Source organism: Pristiophorus japonicus, chromosome 10 (assembly GCF_044704955.1).
Source record: "Pristiophorus japonicus isolate sPriJap1 chromosome 10, sPriJap1.hap1, whole genome shotgun sequence".
Lineage (NCBI taxonomy): Eukaryota > Metazoa > Chordata > Chondrichthyes > Pristiophoridae > Pristiophorus > Pristiophorus japonicus.
The window spans coordinates 112440265-112456920 of record NC_091986.1 but is presented as its reverse complement, the minus strand read 5'-3'; the positions used below and the strand labels follow the sequence as shown (position 1 = coordinate 112456920).

Below are 16656 nucleotides of genomic sequence, written 5' to 3'. Positions count from 1 at the left end.
CAAAGGGATGTATGTCGATGAGAAATAGGAGGGAGCTGAGGATAGATTCTTGGGAGACACCAGAATTAACGATACGGGAGCGGGAAGTGTAGCTATTGCAGGTGATTCTCTTGCTACGACTGGATAGATAAGAATAGAACAAAGTGAGTCCAGGCCACCCAGCTAGATGCTGGGGATAATCTAGGCTGACACTTCAGTGCAGTACTGAGGCAGTGCTTCATTGTTAGAGGTGCCATCTTTTGAAAGCGACATTAAATTGAGTCTGCCCTCTGGATGTAAAAGATCCCATGGCACTATTTTGAAGAAAAATAGGAAGTTCTCCCTGGCGTCCTGGCCAATATTTATCCTTCAACCAACATCAATAAAACAAATTATTTGATCATTATCACATCGCTTTTTGTGGGATCATGCCATGCAAAAGTTAGCTGTGCCATTTCCTACATTACAACAGTGACTACAATTCAAAAGTACTTCAGTGGCTGTAAAGCACTTTGGGACAACCTGAGGACATAAAAGTGCCATAAATGCAAGTTCTTTCTTTAGATTTATATGTCATATCATGTGTTTCAATACAAACTTCTTACATGTTCCTTTTTTCACACCTTTTACAGAATGCAGCTTCACATGTGACAACAATAAAGTGAGAGTCTCAGACAAACTCTGGAATTATGGCATATCCTGCAGGCGTACCTGCAAGCGTACATCAATCACTACTACTGTAGTATGTTGACCTAATTAAACAGGTCCCCGAAGGTCATATGCAAATAGATCAGATTAAAATCTGCATTAATATACTGCCCGTCTATACAGACAAGGTAAAGTCGATCCCAAAAGCGCCTAGTCAGTTTAAATATTTTCACATGTTGCAAAATTATACAATATATAGTTGTCTTACAAAAATCAGCACAGTGGCATTTTGCTCTCTACTTATTAACAGAACCAACAGCTATTTGGTCTCAATTTTATTTTTGGAGCAGTGCATCAGAGGAGAGTTCTTAGAGGGGAGGAGAACAGAAACCTATGACGGGTCTATACATGTGCTTCCTTTTCAAGATCAAACTACATTCAGAAATATCCCTGATTTACATGGAATATTGTCTCAGCTCCTCAGTTGTATACACTGATGAGCAACACAATAAAGATGGGACATCACTGTATACAAAACTGTATAGAAAATACCTACCGTCCATACAAAGCAAACCATATTTCTGTCAGTGTATTTGATACAACATTTTTTGTCAGCTTTGCAACGCAAAAGTCTTCCTGACTTTTTTTGGTTGGAGGGGAGTGAGCATGAGCAAAAATTATTTGATCAGGTGCAAAAATATAGAAAATCTATACTGCATACCCACTGAAATTTGCTGAGCAATTTCTTTCAAATTACTGTCAATGAACACTAACCAAAATGTTGCGCTTCCGATATCTTTCATATTACTTATATTAACATGCCACTGTACAAATTAAATGGCCTGTAAATTGCGGCCTCTCTGGGTACATATGCCCGAAGATGCCCTGCAAGTTCCGGGTTTTGGCGCGCGAAGTGCAAGCGCCTAACACGGCACTTGCGATCTGTCAACATTTCTTTTGACAGATCGCACATCTGCCTGGTAGGAGGGCCTTCGCGGGTGGAGAGTTGGACTATTTGCCCAACTCCTGCCCAGCAAATGTCCTTTAAATTCTTACGCCTGGTAAAAGCAGGTACAAGGCCTGCTTTTACCAGCGTAAGAGTTTAAAAAGATAGAAAACATTTAATTTTATTACTTATTTCTCTATTTAAAACACTGCTCATGAAGGTAAGTTTATGTTTAACACTTAAAACATTTTTTTTAATTCAAAAAAAAAAAAAAATGTTTCTCAAACATTTAATTTAATTCAATTTTTAAAAAGTGAAGTGATTTTTTAAATTAATGTTTGAGTTTTCTTTGTTTTTAGGGATATTCCCATTCATAGAAATGGGAGCTCGGAGCTCCCATTACAATCATCATCATAGGCAGTCCCTTAAAATCGAAGACTTGCTTCCACTCTAAAAGTGAGATCTCAGGTGACTGTACAATCCAATGTGGGAATTACAGTCTCTCGGGCAGACAGTGGTTGAAGGAAAGAGTGGGTGGGGAGCCTGGTTTGCTGCATGCTCCTTCCGCTGTCTGCGCTTGATTTCTGCATGCTCTTAGCGACGAAACTCTAGGTGCTCCGTGCCCTCCTAGATGCTCTTCCTCCAATTCCCAGGTGCCAGTGGGGATGTTACACTTTATCAATGAGGCTTTGAGGGTGACCTTGAAACATTTCCTCTGCCCACCTGGGGCTCGCTTGCCGTGTAGGAGTTCCAAGAAGAGCACTTGCTTTGGGAGTCTTGTGTCGGGCATGCGGACAATGTGGTCCACCCAACGGAGCTGGTTGAGCGTGGTCAGTGCTTCGATGCTGGAGATGTTGGCCTGAGCAAGAACACGGACATTGGTGTATCTATCCCCTCAGTGGATTTGCAGGATCTTGCGGAGGCAGCATTGGTGGTACTTCTCCAGTGCTTTGCGGTGTCTACTGTATATGGTCCACATCTCTGAGCCTTATAGAAGGGTGGGTATCACTATTGCCCTGTAGACCATAAGCTTGATGCCAAATTTGAGGTCCTGGTCTTCAAACACTCTCTTCTTCGTGCTGGCACACTGGAGGCAGTGTTGGACCTGGTCATCGATGTCTGCCCTTGCTGATAGTTGGTTCCCGAGGTATGGAAAATGGTCCATGTTAATGACCGGAGCGCAGTGCTGTGTGGTGGGGTCAGGTTGGTGGAGGACCTTTGTCTTACAGATGTTTAGTGCAAGGCCCATGCTTTCGGATGCCTCGGTGAAGGCGTTGGAGTTCGGCCTCTGAGTGTGTGTAGATGCAAGCATCGTCCGCGTACTGTAGTTCGATGACAGAGGATGGGACGACCTTAGATATGGCCTGGAGACAGCAAAGGTTGAACAGGTTCCCATTGGTTCTATAGTTTAGGGATATTTTTATATTATCTTTGTTTTTAGGGATATTCCCATTCATAGAAATGGGAGCTCGGAGCTCCCATTACAATTAATGAGAATACTACGTTGTGATTGGTGGTATAGGCCTACATGATCCCTGGAAGCGCTTACGCTCCTGGGATACATGGGCCTCTGCACTGGGCAGTGCAGCTAGGCCGGGGACCCGAAGTCTATGTTGGAGCGGGACCACCAGGTACGTTCGGATTTTTTTTTGTGGTCGTAGGCATCTGACCGCGGAAAGCTTCCAACTGCAATTTTTGGCCCAATATCTTTTACAACATAAGTTTCCAAACTGAGGTCCCTGGACAATTGGGGCTCTGTGAGGGGGGTCTCAGGTGGTCAACAAGATCATTAGATTTGTGCCTGTACTTAAAGTTCTGTATCTTTATTGCATTTATTGACTTACTATAATAAAAATACATTTTATGCACTGGCTCCTTTGCATATTTGCCTTTCAGAAGTTACAACAGGAGGTCCAGGAGTGTGTCAAAGGTTGCAGGGAGGCCACCACAGGAAGCTTTGAAAACCACAATTACACAAAATCACCTTAACTCATCCGAAGTCCAAAGGTAATCAAAGTATGTTCTAACATTGCTATGTTATTAAATGATTAGTCATCACAATCAGTCTTTAGAGCAATTCTGATAGTTCATGAATATTCAGCTCTACAACCTCTTCATTTAATTAAATAATTGGAAATCATGTCCAATGCGTATCCAAATTTCTGACGTGTGACCCTGCTGGAAACAGTCAGAAATCTAGCTTACAAACTTTACAATATTTACTAATTAATAACTGCATGAAGCATTGTTAAGAGTGTACTTTGTAACAGGTATCAACAAATCAAAGGTCAGTTCATAGTCTGAACACTAATTTACTGAATAACAGATGAATGGGTGCCCAATATGTATTATATTTAAAAACATCAGCTACATGAATAAAAAGGGTCAGAAATCATTTATTGTAAGGTTATCAAAATAATGGCACTGTAAACAATAGCAAGCTTCAGGAATTATAACACAGGACCCTTATTCTATACACCATCTACTAGAGCACCTCGTGTGCCGCCATGTGATTCACCTCTCTTTGAAAAGTGGAATAAGAACATAAGAAATAGGAGCAGGAGTAGGCCATTTGGACTCGCCATTTAATGTCATGGCTGATCTGATCATGGACTAAGCTCCACTTCCCTGCCCGCTTCCCATAACCCTTTATTCCCTTATCGCTCAAAAATTTGTCCATCTCTGCCTTAAGTATATTCAATGACCCAGCCTCCACAGCTCTCTGGGGCAGAGAATTCCATTGATTTACAACCCTCAGAAGAAATTCCTCCTCATCTCAGTTTTAAATAGGAGCCTACTGTGATATCGTCACAGAGTACAGCACACACAGCTTCCTAACATGCAGGCTGCTCTCTCGGAACTCTCCGGAAAGCTGCCTGTTGTTTAATGATTAACTATGTAGCTGCAGTACACAATGCGTCCACATCTACAGTGTGGAGCTACAAGCATGACAAGCTTACAGACATTACATTTCTCCCTCCTTAATGAAGAAGCTATCATAACAATCATACATAACCTTCATGTTGATACATAACAGGATAAAAACTTATTCTTTTTTCCATATTTACAAGTGTAACTTTACCACTTGTTTTCTGTTTCGAAGAGGATACCTTCGCTCTCGAACAGAACCTTCTAAACATGGCGTTGATTTCACATTCATTTGAGGCTCATCCTGAGGAACATTTTCCTCCACAGAATTTCCTTGATTTTCATTTGCACTCACTAACTTCAGGCTCTTTGTTTCCCTGACTCGGACTCAGACTTTCATTCTGATTCTCTCCTGGATTTGTTTCCAGTACATTGGATTTAGGATTTGCTACTGGTATATCAAAACTATCTGAAAAGTCAGAAATAATTGAATCATTCCCACCTTCAACTCCTTCCATGTCTGTTACCTGGTTTGGCCATCCATTTGCAATATACTCATACACCTTTGACATCACTGGGTCACGTTTGGTTGCTCTACCAATCTCTTCAGCTGTGACTGGCAGTTCATCAATGTATGAAAAATAAAACACTTACATAGAAACATAGAAAATAGGTGCAGGAGTAGGCCATTCGGCCCTTCGAGCCTGCACCGCCATTCAATGAGTTCATGGCTAAGCATGCAACTTCAGTACCCCATTCCTGCTTTCTCGCCATACCCCTTGATCCCTCTAGTAGTAAAGACTACATCTAACTCCTTTTTGAATATATTTAGTGAATTGGCCTCAACAACTTCCTGTGGTAGAGAATTCCTATCGGGTGTAACCTGTGATGGGGAAGGCAATCTAGACATTGCATCAGCATTACTGTGATCAACTGATCGTCTGTATTCAATATCATATGTATATGCTGACGAAATCAAAGCCCATCTCTGCATTCGGGCTGCAGCTAATGTTGGAACTGGGGACTTTGGATGGAGGATTGCTGTTATGGGCTTATGGTCCGTAACGATGGCAAATTTACAACCATACAAGTATTTGTGAAACTTCTTGACCCCAAAAAGTAATGCCAAAGCTTCCCTTTCAATTTGCGCATAATTTTTCTCACTGGCACTGAGAGTGCGTGAAGCAAAAGCAATTGGTCTCTCGTCCCCACTATTTAATACAGGAGAGATTACTGCCCTAACTCCATACGGAGAGGCATCACATGCTAATTTAATCTCCTTAGATATGTCATAGTGAACTAACATGGTGCTCTCTACCAATTTGTTTTTACACTCCTTGAATGCTGTTTCGCATTCTTTTGACCACTTCCACTGGACCTGTTTTTTTCAAAAGTTCATTCAGTGGATGTAATACTGTAGCCAAATTTGGTAGAACTTCCCATGATAGTTCAAAAGACCCAAGAATGAACGAAGTTCAGTGACATTCCTGGGAGTGGGTGCATTTTTAATTGCATCCAATTTTTCCATGGTTGGATGTAAACCATCTTTGTCTATTCTATACCCTAAGTACTCTACTGGGTTTTTAAATAACTCACACTTACGAGCAGACACTCGTACTCCGTGCTTCTCTAGCCGTTTGAGGACTTCATTCACTATGTAATTATGAATTTGCCTATTTGATGCTGAAATTAGTATGTCATCCAAATAACATACTATCCCTTCAATACCTGCAAAATCTGGTTCATCACCCCTTGGAATATGGCAGGGGCAGAAGATACTCCAAACGGTAGCCTATTAAATTGATATAGGCCTAGATGAGTATTTATAGTCAAACATGACTTGGACTCCTCATCTAGTTCAAGCTGTAAGTAGGCATTCGTAAGATCCAGTTTTGAAAAGATCTGACCACCTGTCAGTGTTGTGAACAAATCTTCTATATTCGGCAATGTATTGGGGACATTACCCCTCTAGAACCTGGTTTACGGTTACCTTATAATCACCACACAATCTTACTTTACCATTGGACTTAGGTGCAACAACAATGGGTGTAGCCCAATTATATTGATCTATCTTACAAATAATGTTCTCAGTCTCTAGTCTTTTGTGTTCTTGCTCAACTTTCTCCTTGAGTGCATACAGTACGGAATGTGGATTGTCGTAAACCGATCTAGCGTCCTTCTGTACCCTGACACTCGCCTGGAGGCCTTGGATCGGACTGCCCGTTTTGGAGAACACCTTCAGATACTGCTTGATAACCTCATCCGTTGATGAAAATCTCGCTTCCACAGAGAAAATCTTATTCAATCCAGCTTCAGTGAGCTCAACCAATTTCTTCCTAGTAAGGCAGACTGGTCTCCTTTCACTACTATTAGAGGCAAGTTCTGAAATTGATCTTTATTTTTCACCGGTACAGTGACATGGCCTACTACAGGAATTTTCTCTCAGCTCTATCTTGGATTTCTCGAGTTGGAAATCACGCAATTTGTCGCGATATAGTGACTCCGGTACTACACTCACGGATGTACCCGTGTCAATTTCCATTGGTATCGTGAATACCGTAACATCTATGCGGATTTTGATGCTTTCCGAATCGCTGTCTGTTAACCTCGTGCTCCTGATGACGTGTAAACTGGTTTACCCTTCAGTCGGTATGCCTTCGCAAGATGCCCAGTCTTTCTGCAGAGGAAACACTCTGCCTTCACGTACGGACAACTTTGAGCAATGTGTTTTCCCAGGCACCGATAGCACGACTTCGACGCTCTGGTAGAATTTACAGTTTCTGAGACCTTCGGCCATGGCCGTCTTTTACTTTGAACCTGCAGGTGATTTACCTCGGTTGACTGACGACCGTAATCATTATTTAATTCTCGGGAATATTATTCAGCCATGCTCATTGACCTCACTGTCTGACAAGCAATCTCAAAAGTTAAGTCATCTGTCATCAATAACTTCCTTCTGATCACATCATTTTCCACCCCACAAACAAAACGATCCCGTAATGCTCGGTTTTGAAAGTTTCCAAAATTACAGTGCATCGATAGCTTTTTTAATGCTATGATGTAATCAGCGATACTTTCATCTGCCTTTTGATTCTGAATCCCGAAACAATAGCTTTCAGCAATTTCTAACGCTTTGGGGTTATAGTGCTACTCCAGCTTTATTAAAATCTCTTTAAGCATTGTGTCCTTTGGCTCATCAGGCACAAGCAGATTTACAAGGGTTTCATATAATGCCGGACCTGCCACTGATAAGAAGATCGCTTTCTTACGTTCGAATACAGCCTGGTTCTGGACTGCATTGTCTGGAACTTCGATTATGTTATTTGCAGTGAAATACATTTCTAGCCGATCCACATATACTTTAAAATGTTCCCGGTCGTGTCTATATTCACCCAAATATCTGATTACACCTACCATTTTTAATCTCTAGCTGTTCACACCGTGTGCTGTTTTTTTACCTCGGATTTTTTGTAGCTTTTTACAAAGACAGAAACTTCCAAAGTCTTCTGTAGGCTGGCTGAATCCTTCACCAACAAAATTTAAGCTTTAAACATCCAAAAAATCTCATCCTCGGTCGCCAAATGTGATATCTTCACAGAGCACAGCACATGCAGCTTCCTAACATGCAGGCTGCTCTCGGAACTCTCCGGAAAGCTGCCTATTGTTTAATGATTAACTATGCAGCTGCAGTACACAATATGTCCACATCCACAGTGTGGAGTTATAAGCATTACAAGCTTACAGACATTACACCTACTATCATAAGTCAGCCCTCTCATCTCCAAAGTCAACCTAGTGAACCTTCTCTGAACAGGCTCCAATGCAAGTATATCCTTCCTTAAATACGGAGACCAAAACTGCATGCAGTACTCTAGGTGTGACCTCACCAATACCCTGTACAGTTGTAGTAGGACTTCTCTGCTTTTATACTCCATCCCCCTTGCAATAAAGGCCAACATTCCATTTGCCTTCCTGATCACTTACTTTACTTGCATACTAACTTTTTGTGTTTCATGCACAAGGACCTCCAGGTGTCTCTGCACTGCAATTTTTCTCCATTTAAATTATAACTTGCTTTTCTATTTTTTCTGCCAAAGTGGATAACCTCACAGTTTCACACATTATACTCCATCTGCCAAATGTTTGCCCACTCACTTAGTCTGAATATATTCCTTTGCAGATTTCTTGTGTCTTCCTCACAATTTGTTCCCCACCCATCTTTGTATCATCAGCAAACTTGGCTACATTACACTCTGTCCCTTCATCCAAGTCATTAATATAGATTGTAAATAGTTGAGGCCCCAGCACCGATCCCTGCGGCATCCCACTAGTCATGGAACATAGGAACAAGAATAGGCCATTCAGCCCCTCGTGCCTGTTCCGCCATTCAATGACGTCGTGCCTGACTTGCATCTTAGCACCATCCACCTGACTTGGCTCCATGTACTTTTATACCCTTGTCTGGCAAAAATCTATCAATCTCAGATTTAAAATTATTGAGCTGGCATCTACTGCTATTTGTGGGAGAGATTTCCACACATTTACCACCCTTTTCATGAAGCAGTGCTTCCTAACTTCTCTCCTGGTGGATGGAGCTAAGATGCAAGTCAGGCACAACCGCCATTGAATGGCGGAACAGGCACAAGGGGCTGAATGGCCTACTCCTGTTCCTATGTTCCAGGACTAGTGGGGTGCCACAACTATTAACAATCTATATTAATGACTTGGATGAAGGGACCAAGTGTAATGTAGTCAATGCTCTGATTTTAAAGGTTATGCCCCCTTGTCCTACACTCTCCCCCACCAGTGGAAAAAGTTTATGGCCTAGAAATTGGCCTCCTTAGCGCCTCCAGGGGGGTGATAACCAGGTTCCGACCGGGCACAGTGATAACATCGACTCCCGTCATATTCGGCAGGAAATTTGCAGCAGTGGTACAGCATTGTACCCCAATCTCCTTCGCCAGGAGATCGCGACATCATCGCCCCCATAGCACCCTGGACCCGAATTTGTATTCTGCCTCCTGCAGCATCACTGGGCGAAAACACCGCAGCTGCAAGAGGCATCCATCAAGAGGCCGGGCGCTTCGAGGGCAATGATTAATGGCAAGGTGGCCAAGGTAAGTACAAAAAAAATGTACCTTTTCTCTTTGCCCATTCTGCTTCAGTGCATCGGGCTGATCGGGCGGGATCGCGTCTGCTGTCGGGGAGAAGGTAAGTTTTTTTTCTGCAGAGCCTGCAACGATGGCCTTTTCCTTTATGGGAGGGAAGGAGCCTCTCAACGTGGCAGCGCTGCATGGCTTATTGTGCAGCACTGTTCCACTTACCGCCCTGCCTACTGCCGATTGTGTTCCAGGAAGGAAGTGGAGTGCCTGATTTATCGCTCCAATTCCTTCCTGGAGTGTTATCAATGAATTTTTTTTAAAGTAGAAAAGGATTACCGCCCCAAGTGGGGCACTCCCAAATTTCTCGCCCTATTAATTCCTTTTAAAATCCTAAAGACCTCAAACAAAGCACCCTTCAACTGTCTATATTCTAGGGAATACAAACCTAGTTTATGTAATCTTTCCTCATAATCTAACCCTTCAGGCCCTGGTAACTTTCTGGTGAATCTGCGCTGCAATCCTTCCAAGGCCCATTTTTCTTTTTTAAAGTGACGTGGCCAGAACCGTGCACAGTATTATAGATCAACGTTCCCTTTTTGGGGGCCAGGGAGGGGGGGGGGGGGCTCAAGCGGCCTGCACGGGAGCTTCAGACAGCCACGCGGCCAAGCAGGTAAACGGAAACATTGCTCCAGATGTGGTCTAACCAGGGCTTTGTACAGCTGTAGCAAAACATCCTCCCCTTTATATTCTAGCCCTCTAATTATAAAGGCTAACATTCCATTGGAATTTCTGATTATTTTTTGTACCTGACCACTACACCTTAGAGATCTGCATACATAGACCTCTAAATCTCTTAGGCCACCACTGCTTCTAGCTATTCATCATTTAAGTAATACTCGGCTCTATCCCTTATTGGACCAAAATGGATGATCTCACACTTGCCTGCATTGAAATTCAGCTGCCACAGTTTCACTCACTTAATATATGAATGTCTCTTTATAATTTACTATGCCACCAATCTTTGTGTCATCAGCAAACTTAGATATATTGTGTCATTAATAAGTTATTCATAAATATAATGAATAGTTGAGCTCCCAGCAAGATCCTTGAGGGTCACTTCCTTCCATTTTGAGTACATACCCATTATCCTTATTCTCTGTCTTCTACCTCCTAATCAATCTCCTATGTGGAACCCTGTGGAATGCCTTCTGGAAGTCCATATAAACTACATCCATAGACATTCCCCTGTCTACTACTTTAGTTACTTCCACAAAAAATTCAATTAGGTTCGTTAGACATGACCTCCCCTTTACAAATCCACGTTGGCTCTCTGTAATCAGCTCAAATTTCTCTAAGTGCTCAGCCAATCTGTCCTTAATTATAGATTCTAATAACGTCCCCACAACAGATGCTAAACTAACATTCTTGAATTAATATATATGCTTACCAGACCAAGACTCTGATTCTAAACTAACAAATGGTTTTATTTAAATAGGAAAGTCAAATGAAAATTAGACAATATTAAAACATTAGCCTGGAATCTGCAGTCAGCGGCAAAGCCAAGGAGTTCATCACTGACCCCGAAGTAAGCTTCACACAAAGATCTCACAATCTCTGTGTGGAGAAGTACAGGTTTTCTGACACGCAATTAAAATCAACATTTTATAGTAGGAATCTCATAGTGCAAGCTGCTATGATGTCAACAAGCTATCTAAGCAGCCAATCAAATTGCAGAATTATCAGACAGCAAACCAGTAAGTGGGTAAACTCTTAAAACTTTAGCTTGTTAAAAATGTTAGAGAGAGCAAAACAAAGATTGAGGCTTCCACATTGGGGAAAAGATTGGGGCTTCCACATGAAATAAAGATGAACATATTTAATAAACATTGTTTTAAGTTTTTTTTAAATTGTTTAATTTTTATTAAAATGGATGCATTTCGCATTGCATAAAATTAAAATGAGTTTTTCAGGGCCATAACCTCTATTTAGCAATCAATACACTGTTAAAAGCCCAGTTACACCTAATCCCTTCGGGTCTAACTTTTAATGAGGTATTTAACAGCAGAGCAGCTAACGTTTTCATCAGTTTCGATGATTTGAGAATATACGAGGATACCAGCATCTTGTATTCTTTCAGCTATTGGCCCAGGGCTCAGCCATGCCCCTGTCAAGAATGGCCAGCACGTCTCCTCCAAGGGGGTTGGGTGAAGCTAACCTCATTTTTGGTAGAGATTGTTGTAAGGTGAGTGATGGGGTGGGGGGGTTGTACATTGAGCAGTGTGTGAGCCTAGTGGTGCAGTTGGTACGTGACTGCAAAATTTGCAGATGACACAAAACTTGGAAGCATAGTGAACAGTGAGGAGAACCTTAAGAGGACATAGGCAAGCTGGTGGAATGGGTGGACATGTGGTAGATGAAATTGAATGCAGAAAAGTGCAAAGTGATACATTTTGGTAAAAAGAATGAAGAGAGGAAATATAAACTAAAGGGTACAATTCTAAAGAGGGTACATGAACAGAAAGACCTGTGGATATTATGTGCACAAATCATTGAAGGTGGCAGGGCAGGTTGAGAAGGCAGTTAAAAAAGCTTATGATATCCTAGGCTTCATGAATAGAGGTATGGAGTACAAAAGCGTGGCTATTATGATGAACCTATATAAAACAATGGTTCAGCCCAATGGAGTATTTTGTCCAATTCTGGGCGCCACACTTCAGGAAGGATATGAAGGTGCGGAAAAGATTTATGAGAATGATTGCAGGAATGAGGGACTTCAATTGCGTGGATAGACTGGAGAAGCTGAGGTTATTCTCCTTAGAGCAGAGAACATTAAGAGGAAATTTGATAGAGGTGTTCAAAATCATGAGGGGTCTGGACAGAGATGATAGAGAGGAACTGTTCCCATTGGCAGAAGGGTCGAGAACCAGAGGACACAGATATAAGCTGATTGGCAAAAGAACTAAAGGATTAAAGGCGACATAAGAAAAAACTTTTTTTACGCAGCGAGTGGTTAGGATCTGGAATGCACTACCGGAATCGGTGATGGGGTCAGACTCAATAAAGGCTTTCAAAGGGGAGTTGCATAAGTACCTGAAAGAAAAAAAAAATTGCAGGGCTACAGGCAAGGGTGGAAGAGTGGGACTAAGCTGAGGTGCTCTTGCAGAGAGCTGGCATGGGCTCGGCGGGCCAAATGGCTGCCTTCCGTGCTGTAACCATTCTATGATTCAATCCTATAAGACAGCTTTTGAAGATGCATTCACTGATCTTGACCACTTGTCTGAGTTGATGAAACTTCTTTTGGCACTGGAGCCAAGTTCTGGGGCTGACACTGCTGGCAATGATAACCTCGGTGATTTGGCCCCACACCCTTCTTTCTGGAGAGCTTCCTGGCCCCCGTGGGTAGAGGACCTCTCTTGCAGTGTTGACCCCCTGCACGAAGCTGGAATGCTGCATTTGAAACCATTTGTGCCCCTTTCCCATGCCTGTTGAGCCATTTATGTGAGTGCTGAAGAATTTTTAGCATTATGACGTCCAGAAGCAATTCAGTTTTAAGAAGAGGAGACTGACTTGAAAATAAGCAGGCGTGCTTTAAGTAAAGCCAACCTCACTTCAGCAATGCAAACTTGGGCTCCCTGCTGAGTGCACAGCCTGTCAGCAGTGTGTTAGTCACTAGGCTGTATGCTACAATGATGATTAGCAGGCAGCACCAAACTGACATGTTGCCTGCACTTTCCAAACGGGTGCGGTATATCTCACATCGTGGTGCCCCTGCCTGTTTTCGAACCTTATCAAATTTCACCTCCAAAGAATCTTTGCTGTCACCCTTGGGAGCACTATATATAAGCCGGCCCCCAAGGCCTGTTCCTCACTCTGGAGTGTCTTGATAAAGACTGAGGTCACTGTTACTTTAACCTCTCTGTGTGCAGTCTCATCTGTGTTAGGAATACAATAACCTGGAAAGCTCAAACCAATTTCCTGTGGTAAAACAAAATGGAATTTATGCTAGAACAAAAGGTAATGGGTACGTGGATCTCACACAATTACATTAAATCAACAGCCATTCACAAATGAGTTGCATTAGTGAGTTGCAATGAATGGTGAGACATAATGGTTCCCCCCACAATTGTGATGTGTGAAAGGAATGGCTTGGACACTGTCAGGATGCTTTATGGTGTTGATGTGGGGTGGTGCCAACCTGGTGCATCATGTGGCAGCCATGGTGTACAGCATCAAGTGGGAAGTCAATCTAGCCATGGTGAACCCAACCCTGACCACCCTGGCAGCAATGTGGGCAGGTGCTGATGCCCAATGTCCTGTGCAGCGTCAGTTGATTGCGGAGAAGGTTGGTGTTGTTATTGGTGATGCTGGTGTTGGGGTTCATCTTGGTCAGATTCTGAGGGCCAAGGTAATAGAGCACAAATGGTTCCTATACTGATGGAGTAGACACTAGTTGAAGGTGAGATGACAGAAGCACTCTGTCAAAGGTGAGAGAGGTTGCTGCAATGAGGTGAGCCTGGCTGGAGAGTTTGCTGCGAAGACTTGCAGCCAACATAAAGCACAATCTGTCTCCCAAGGGGAGAAACCAAAGAGTCTCTGGGTTTGGAAAGTATGCAGGGGTAAATTGTGAGGTTATATATACACATATACACACACATGCATATATATATATATATAAAACACACACACACACATACACATATACATACACACACACACACACACACACGTATGGCTTGGGCCACCTGCCAGCAGGAGAAGGCGAGATATTAAAATCAAGCCTCAACTCTGTGAACCCAAATCAAAATCTAAGCTATTATATATACTGTGTCCGAGATAGTCCAGAAGTAACAATATAATTGTTTTTGGCCACCATAAACTCTACTCCTCGTCACTGACTCCATTCTCCTCCCCAGCAACTCGTTCAGGCTGAACCAAACACTGCGAGACCTTGACCTCTGTTTGATCCAGAGCCGAGCTCCAAATGCCACATCCTACCTGATACGTCCTTACTACACAGTATGAATGCACACGAGGCCCATGCTTGAGAGGTCAGTCTGTGACCTGTCCTTTATTCCTTAGCACTCAAGTGATGAAGGTGGGTGGAGCTTCCCCTTTTATACCTGAAGGTCCAGGTTAGGAGTGTCTCCCACCTAGTGGTCAGTGTTCTCACGGTGTACAACTTAGGTCAGTTTATACATGGGTTACAATGCTGGTTGAATACATGACATCACCTCCCCCCCAAAGTCTTATTGGGATCACAGGTTGAGTCTCTCTGGTGGTTTACGCTCCCTTGTAGAGCGCCTGAGTTGGGGCTCCGGTTGTTGGGCGCTGGCCTGAGTGTCTGCTGTTTGCAGTGCCTCAGGCCTGTCCAGACTGCCCACAGTGACTGGGCTCTCCTCCCTTTGGTTCCGGTGTTCGGTCACCTGTGGTGGAGTGAACTCTATATCGTGTTCTTCCTCTGCTTCTTCTATGGGGTTGCTGAACCTCCTTTTTGTTTGATCCACATGTTTGCGGCAGATTTGTTCATTGGTAAGTTTAACTACCAGAATCCTATTTCCCTCTTTGGCAATCATTTGGGCCCTGCAGCGTAGTTGAGGACAAAAACAGGATCATTTACATCAATACATCGCGCCCTCGCATTCCTGTCATGGTAGTGATATTGTGACTGGCGCCTGCTCTCGACAATTTCTTTCATGGTGGGGTGTATAAGGGATAATCGGGTTTTGAGCGTCCTTTTCATTAGTAGCTCTGCGGGTGGAACCCCTGTGAGCGAGTGTGGTCGGGATCTATAGGCCAACAGGAGGCGTGATAAGCGGGTTTGTAGGGAACCCCCTTGAAATCTGAACATCCCGTTTGATTATCTGCACTGCTCGTTCTGCCTGGCCGTTTGAGGCCGGCTTGAACGGTACCGTTCTAACATGGTTAATTCCATTGCCTGCCATGAAGTCCTGGAATTCAATGCTCGTGAAGCACGGGCCATTGTCGCTGACCAAGATATCCGGTAGACCGTGGGCGGCGAACATTGCCCGTAGACTTTCTACCGTGGCAGAGGATGTGCTTGAATTTAAAATGTCACACTCGATCCATTTAGAGTAGGCGTCTACTACAACCAAAAACATTTTCCCCATGAAAGTCCACATGGATGCGTGACCAAGGCTTGGCGGGCCATGGCCAGGGGCTAAGGGGGGCTTCCCTGGGCGCATGGTCCAGCTGGGCACACGTGTTGCACCTGCGAACACAAAGTTCCAGATCTGCATCTATCCCTGGCCACCAAATGTGTGACCTGGCAATTGCCTTCATCGTGACAATGCCCGGGTGCCCATTGTGGAGTTCTCTGATGAACACCTCTCTGCCCATCTGGGGTATGACTACGCGGTTTCCCCACAGTAGGCAATCGGCCTGAATCGAGAGTTCATCCTTGCGCCTGTGAAATGGTTTAAATTTCTCAGGGCATGCCCTGTACGTGGCTGCCCAGTCCCCATTAAGGACACATTTCTTGACTAGAGACAATAGCGGGTCTCTATTTGTCCAGACTTTAATCTGACGGGCTGTCACGGGTGAGCCTTCGCTTCAGAAAGTTTCAACAGCCATGACCATCTCAGCACCATGCTCGGTAGCCCCCTCAGTGGTGGCTAGTCGGAGCCTGCTGAGTGCATCGGCGCAGTTTTCGGTGCCCGGTCTGTGCCGAATTGTGTAGTCATAGGCAGCTAACGTGAGTGCCCACCTCTGTATGTGGGCCGATGCGTTTGCATTTATGGCCTTATTGTCGGCCAAAGGGGACGTTAGGGGTTTGTGATCTGTCTCCAGCTCAAATTTCCTGCCAAACAAGTACTGGTACATTTTCTTTACCGCATATACACATGTGAGCGCCTCCTTTTCTATCATCCCGTAGCCCCTTTCTGCCTGGGACAGACTCCTGGAGGCATAAGCTACCGGCTGTAACTGACCCTTGGCATTGACATGCTGCAACACACACCCGACACCATAGGACGACGCATCGCACGTTAACACAAGTTTCTTAAATGGGTCATATAGCGTTAACAGATTGTTGGAACATATCAAATTGCGTGCTCTATTAAAAACCCTTTCCTGGCTGTCCCCCCAGACCCAATC

At 43.7% G+C, this 16656-nt stretch overlaps 1 protein-coding gene across 1 annotated transcript in view; it reads right to left on the bottom strand.

Moving 5' to 3' along the window:
- Positions 1-16656, bottom strand: part of LOC139274787 (ras-related protein Rab-38-like) — a 116181-nt gene that overhangs the window by 54174 nt on the left and 45351 nt on the right. The gene's annotated exons all lie outside the window — the stretch shown is intronic.